The sequence below is a fragment of the Cavia porcellus genome, unplaced genomic scaffold, assembly GCF_034190915.1.
Source record: "Cavia porcellus strain 051 isolate PalLab524CR breed Dunkin Hartley unplaced genomic scaffold, mCavPor4.1 scaffold_3, whole genome shotgun sequence".
Taxonomy (NCBI): Eukaryota; Metazoa; Chordata; class Mammalia; order Rodentia; family Caviidae; genus Cavia; species Cavia porcellus.
This window is the reverse complement of record NW_026947486.1, coordinates 80,603,835-80,610,767: the sequence shown is the minus strand read 5'-3', so window position 1 is coordinate 80,610,767 and position 6,933 is coordinate 80,603,835.

Genomic DNA, 6,933 nt, shown 5'->3' with positions numbered 1-6,933 from the left:
CGTGTGCCACCATGCCTGGCCTCAATTGTCATTTGTATCTTCCAAATTGTTCTGTATTCAGCATATTCAGTTGTATCATATGGGTTTATTGTTAGTACCAGCAATAACAAGATTCCAGCCACCATCTGCTGAGTGCTGACTGTGGGTCAAGCACTATGTCATTTGTGCATGAACTCAGTGAACTCTCATGGCCACCTGTGACATGGGTGCTGGCCTTACTCCCCACATTCTACAGGTGAAGAGGCAGAGGCTCTGGAAGATAAACAGCTTGCCCTAGGCCACAGAGCTAAGAAGCAGTGGGGGTGAGTTGAGAACCCAGGTTTCTCTGATCCCAGAGCTGTGCTCTGAACCAATGTGGGCTTGCCTTTTCCACCAGACTCAGTTCATAAGGGACTCTTGACTTTTTCATGGAATTCCACATCCCAACACTCAATCCTGGCTTCTTCCTGCAGTGAGGACTTGCTGATTGATTTCAGACTATACCACCATCAGGCCCTGTTTAAGGAGATGCAAAGGGTAGGGCAGCTATGAACTTTAGGCAGGAGGAAGTGTCAAGTTAAAGCAATAATCCATGTATCCTGTATGGGGCAAGGGTCTGTGGCTTCCAGGCCCACCTCACGGTCATAGCACAATTCACAAGCTTCTGGCATTACACCTTCTGCCGATAGGGTGAGGGGAAATGAGTGATCTCAGTCTCCTCTTTGTTCAGATGATTGAAGCATCTCTCAGAGATGATTCTCTGAATATCTGTATTTCCATGGAAATTGGAATTTGCAAAGTATCTTATGCCCCCTTGTGGACTGTGCTTTCCTGACATTTTGAAAAAGAAAATACCTTTAGTCTGAAAATTGCTGAGCAACTACTACTGCCTGAAAATCTTGCAGGATCTAGGAATCAGCCACTGATTTACTGACTGGGGAACCCTGAGTGTACTCTGGACTCCTTTACTCTGTGACAGATGTGCTGCAGTCAGCACTCTGCTCCTGGGCAGTAAAGCACACTTGGCAGGTCTCTGCATCTTTCTGAGCTCATAGCTTACTCCCTTTTGTAATTTGCAGTCATCTCTCAGCTCTATTCTTTTGAAAATACCAAGGCCTATGCACTCCTTTTCTCCGGCCATGCATTTCTTTCCCTCCCCACTACCACTACCACAGCCTGTCCCTAATTTCCACACTGTCCTGTCCAACTCCACACCTGTGTCTCCTGCCACTTCACTTCCACTCATGCCTCACACCACATCCACATTCGTCACCCAATACCCCACTTTGCATACAAGGCTCCCCGCTGTCTATAGGGGAAAAATGTTCAAAATCCTGCACTTCTTGTCAGCAACACCAGCTCACTGCCTACTGCATACAAAGCACCCCTCTGAGTCTTCTCCTCCTAAAGAGGTGTGACCACAGTGGCCACCAACTCTCCTGCAGGTACTGGATTGGAGTTACATCATTTAATCTTTAGGACAACTCTGTGAGGTGGGTGGTGGGTATTATTTTTCATAAAGCAAAATGAGTCTCATAGAGGTTAAGCAACTTGCCTGAGGTTATCCAGGGAATAATTGGCAAGGGCAGGTCTCAAAGTCATGGCCCTCTGACTCTACAATCCTTGCCTTTACCAAAAGCTACCACGTAAGTCCCCTCCTATGTCAATCTTTGTAGAGCTTCACCTGCACTCTGGTTATAGTTCCTGGTGCTAAGGACACAAGGAAGAACAAATCAGGTGTGGCTCTGGTCTCCCCTTCTTAAGGCTTCTTAATCTCATGGAAGAGACAATGGTCTTGTTTCAAGATCCCCATCCTCCTAGCTGGTCTGCTTGTCCGACACTCACGGTTTGTGGGAAGCTTTGATTTCACTTGGCTTAAGCATTCCTGCCCTTCCTTCTACAAACTCACATTTGAGAGCTTAAAGTATGTAGGCCAGTGACAGTGCTAGGCACAGCATAGTATAAAAGCCATGGTCCTGCCCACTGGCCCTTCTGTCCCCACAGCTTTGCTCACGCTCTTCCTTCATCCAAATTGTAGTCCCATGCCTTTTACCAAAACCCAGTGTACCCCTTAAGGCCCATCTCCTATTGTGGAAGAGAACTCCAGTGACTCCTTTTGAATCCAAAACAATTACTGTGGGCTGGCGATTTAGCTCAGCGGCATAAGTGCCTCCCTTGCAAGCAGGCAGTTGTGAGTTTGATCCTTGGTACCGATTAAAAAAAAACAAGACAAAAAAAAAAAAAACTCCAATTACTGTTACTTTGATTACTTGGAGACTCATTTCCTTATACTGATATGTGAAAGGCTGGCTAGGGTATTTCTGTCTCTCTCCAATTGGCTCTGAGCCTTGAAAATAAGGCTAGCCAGGTGCTAATATGCAAAATCTATAGCCATCTGACAGTCCTATTTTCCTCGCATGGTGCTCTCCACAGTTCAGATTTGAGCACGTGAGATGTTAGAGCAAATGTTAGAGCTCTGGGAATGTCAACTGGGTAGGAGGCTCAAAATAAGAGGCTATAAGGGCATAAAAGTTTGCTATCAGAAATGGAAGTGATAGCCCCCCAAAACAATTCCACTGCTACCTTAATTGGATTATGTAAATTGATCATTCTGCATGTCTTTATCTCTGCAAATTACAGAGATGCCATTCTTGCACCTGGCCAGCCAGTTCAAATTACTCAGTAATCCCCAACATCCTCACTATCACTAATCCCTGGGCCACCCCCTCCTTTCTTCACAAGATAATAAATTCTGGGAAAAGCCTAAGATCCAGGCCTTTGTCCACATGTCCTCACAAGGATTGGATTTAGGACCCCTTGGCTGCCCTTAACTTGGATATGTCTTGGTGTCTTTGCATTGGTGGTGGTAGATTGGAATTAACTTGCTAGGATTCCAGTGATGTCTCAATGGGATTACAAATATAAGCTTTTGGATTGTGAGGAAAACTAGAAAAATGATTACAATACTTGGGTGACTGAATTCGATATTTGGGTTTACAATACCTATCTTACCTGCGTGGTGGAGCCCCCTACCCTCCCACCCACAATCATCGCTCCTTTCTCTAAATTCTTCCGACAGTCATCCCCTGGACGATTCAAGCAGCAAGACAGCTCCCTTGGCACACGTCCATTGTTCTTTATTCTTTATTTTCCCATTTATGTGTGGATCCTATTACCTTGACTGTTTGCCTCATCACCCAGGAAACACCTTTATTCTTCTCAGGAAACATCTGCTGAGTGCCTAATATGTATTTTAGTGGTGGAAAACTGACAAACCTTTGTAGAGTCTCTTTCAGCTAATAGCACTTTCATAACTTTTATCATTTGATTGTCACGGAACATCACCACTTCCATCTTATCCTTCAACTTGAAAGAGGTAATTCACATTATTTCATAGATATGGTCATGAACACGAAAACACGACACATCTGTCTACCCATTCTCTGACCACCCCTACCCCTAGCCCACTCCAAACTCTCTGGCTGCTCCTATTCGTCCACCTTCTTCCCATTGGGGGTGAAGGCCCCATTTATACAGGGGCTCTGCACCGAAGCTGGGGCTCATCAGGTGCTTCTCTTGTCAGCATACTGCTTTCTCAGGTGAGCAGTGCTGACCTCCTCCGACCCCACAGCAGGCTCACAGGGACAACTGAGGCCATGGCCCTGGAAAGTGTCCCTTCTACCATTCCTAGACTCTGAAATCCGGGAGCCTGAGAGTCTCCTTGGGAGCCGCTCCAGCAAAGCCGAGCAGAGGCACGTCAGGCGTCTGCTGGGCACTCGCCATCTGGCTATGAGTGGGATACTGCTGGAGGGCCAAGGCTTGTCCAACACATCCGACACACTTAGCAGACCAGCCAGCATATGTCCAAGTTGTAAATCCTGCAGGGCTGGGGACGCTTTGGCGCGGGGGCGGGAGTGTCAGAGGAGCAGAGCGTCAGAGCGGCTGGGGGATGTGCTCCTAGGAGGGAGCGGGTTAGACTGAGAAGTTAGGTTACCGCTGCTGTCGTGGTCAGCGAGGAGGAGCACGCCCTCTGTAGGCAGCTTCGAGAAAGCAGCAGCTGTCAGCTGCTGGAGCGGCGGTGCCGGGACTTTCTGAGCCAGTATCTTCCACCTAGCTTAGCACCATGGTAGCTTTTAGTCGCCTTAAGGTCCGACACACTCACATTTCCCCCAGCCCTCTCTACACCTAGCTGTCCTTAGGTCCCACCTGGGGGCGGGGCGTTTCCCTCACCACTCATCACAGTCCTTGCAAAACCGAGCCACCATGCTGAAAGCGCCCCCTACAGTTTCCTGGGTATGGACAGGAACCCCGGAACCCCGGTATGTAAAAGGACAAGGCAAAAGAGCCTGCAGTCGTTTCAGCAATTATTTACTCTGTACCAAGCGCCGGGCAAATAATAAATCCTCACAACAGTGCCAGGCATGTGCTACTCTTCATTCCATTTTATGGTTGGACAAACTGAGACACCAAAAGCTCTGTATGTCACTCATGGTCTCTTTGTATCTTGCCAAAGTGGAAAGAGGCAGAGCTATGCTTTTAACCGTTGCATCAAGTGCCCCTCCTTATGTCCTTGATGTCATGACAGTCCCCATACAGACTGATGGTTGCCAGCCTGAGCCAGTCCCCTTCTTCTGGGTCACCATGGTCCTCTTTCTAACACCACACCCTCCTGTGTGGCTCCCTGGGCCTGTCTAAGTGGAACTTCTCCACTTACAGAGTTTTCAGCTGCAGGGCCTGGATGTGGCTTGCTAGGTTCCTCAGTTTCCCTGGAAAATGGTGCTGTAGCATCTGTATTGTAAGGCTTCCAAGAACTCTAAATAGACAATCCAAGCACAGGTAAAAGAGTTTCTGGCCCACAATAAAAGCCCAAGAAATGATAAGGAGTGCTATTGTGAGAGGGAACAACTTGTGCAAAGGAACAACCCCTAATTGCCCTCTGAGCGGATCAAAGAGGGTTAGATCCGCTGTAGGGTTCTTGTCTCCTTTCAGCTTGGATTGTCTTAAGAGCAGGGAACATTAGGCGTAGTCCTAAGAGCATGTCTGGTCTAATCAACTCTAATCAGTCACATGGGTGTGCGGTTGGTAGAGCTCTAATGGCATCGTCCTCAGGTACCCTGGTAACATTCCTGCTCCTCTCCCCTTGCAGTGGCCTGAATCATTTTGTGTGACAGGCAGTGTTCATTATTATCACCATAACAACCAGATAGCCATCAAGTACTCACTGTGTGGCTATGTGTCAGAGGCCCATGATCGAATGGCCAGCATATGTTCAGAGGATGAAAGGAGCCCTGTAGACCGAGTCATACCTGGGTTTCACACAGATGTGGGGAGGATGTCATCCTAAGCCCCTAGCTCTTGAGTTTTCTGGTATGGACAATGCATCAGCAGTATAGGAACCACGAGATTTCTAAACAATATATTCATGCCAGAAATGCTCTTAATGATTTATTCCTACAGAATTGTTCTCAATTATGGAGGGGCTGGATCCAGATGATTAGCATTCATTCATACTAATCAGTAACCAAAATAACAATTCATACATGCCATTCATTCATTCATTCATTCATTCATTTCTCCCTCTAATGAACCTTAACCATGCATCTACCAAATGTCAGGTTCCGTGCTCAGTGTTTAGAATATAAACAGGAACCAGATATAGCCCCTAGTGGAGACAAACACTATACTATGAAACAAACATGAAGAAGATTCATTCATTGAACAAATAATTCTTGACCATCTGCTATGTACCAGGCACTGCTCTAGACACTGGTGATACAACTATGAACAAAACAGAGAATCCTTTTCCTGGAGGAGCTAAGAGAAACAGATTGCTTGCAAGACCAGAGGGAGAGCCATGAGTATTGGCCGATGGGGTGCTAGAAGGCTTTTGGAAGTGGTATGGACTGAGTTGAATCTTTGTACCTCACATCATTAAGCCTCAGTTCCACCAGCTGGGAAATGGGGTGTACTAACACCTACTGCTCAGGGCTGTGGAGGCAATCAGGCAAATTCACCCATGTTGAGCACTTAGCACAACACTTGACATGGAGGAGGACAAAATAATGAGCTCCGAGTTACAGCACAGTTTCAGAGAAATCACTGGTACCTGGTGGTATCGCTTATTTCACGGGCAGCAGCAAGCTTGACTTCATTCAATCTGTCTAGCTCTAGAAACTCTGGCAATTGTGGGTGTGGTAGGTCACACGTATAATCCCAGTACTAGGAAGGCTGAAGCAGGAAAGTTACTGTGAGTTTGAGGCCAACCTAGGCTACACAGTGAGTTCAAGACCAGCCTGAACTACACAGCGAATCCTTGTCTCAAAAAAAAGTAAAAATAAACAAAAACAGAGCTTTGGAATGGACACAGCCCCAGTATAACATTTCAGTAAACAATACTACAACTCTAACAGAAAAGTTGATTTTCAGTTTTCGTGCTGGACAAACTGAGGCACCAACTAGTGATGGTGTATGATGTGACCCCAGATAAAAGCATGGAGCTGAAGTGGGAATATAGTTCCAGTGGCCACTCATTTTTAAATCCAAGTGGTAAATAAGATACTTTTATCCAGAAGCTTACACATACCCACTTTCTCTTTCTTCGCAGTGCTAGGCATTAAATACAGGGCCTTAAGCACATTATCCAAGTGCTTTATCACTGAGCTACACCCCCAGCTCTTTTAAATTATGTTATTAATAATTTTTGTCTTTTTGAGACAGGGTTTCACTATGCAGTTCAGGCTGGCCTCAAACTCACAGCAATCCTCTTACTTTAGCCTCCTGAATGCTGGGATTGTAGGCATACACCACCACAACCAGGCTTTAAAAATTGCATTTTGAAGCAGAATGTCATTAAATTTCCCAGGCCTCAAACTTGTGGTTCTCTTGCCTCATCTTCCCTAGTATCTAGAATTCAGGTATGTGACACTGTGTCTGGCTCAGTTTTTATGATAAATG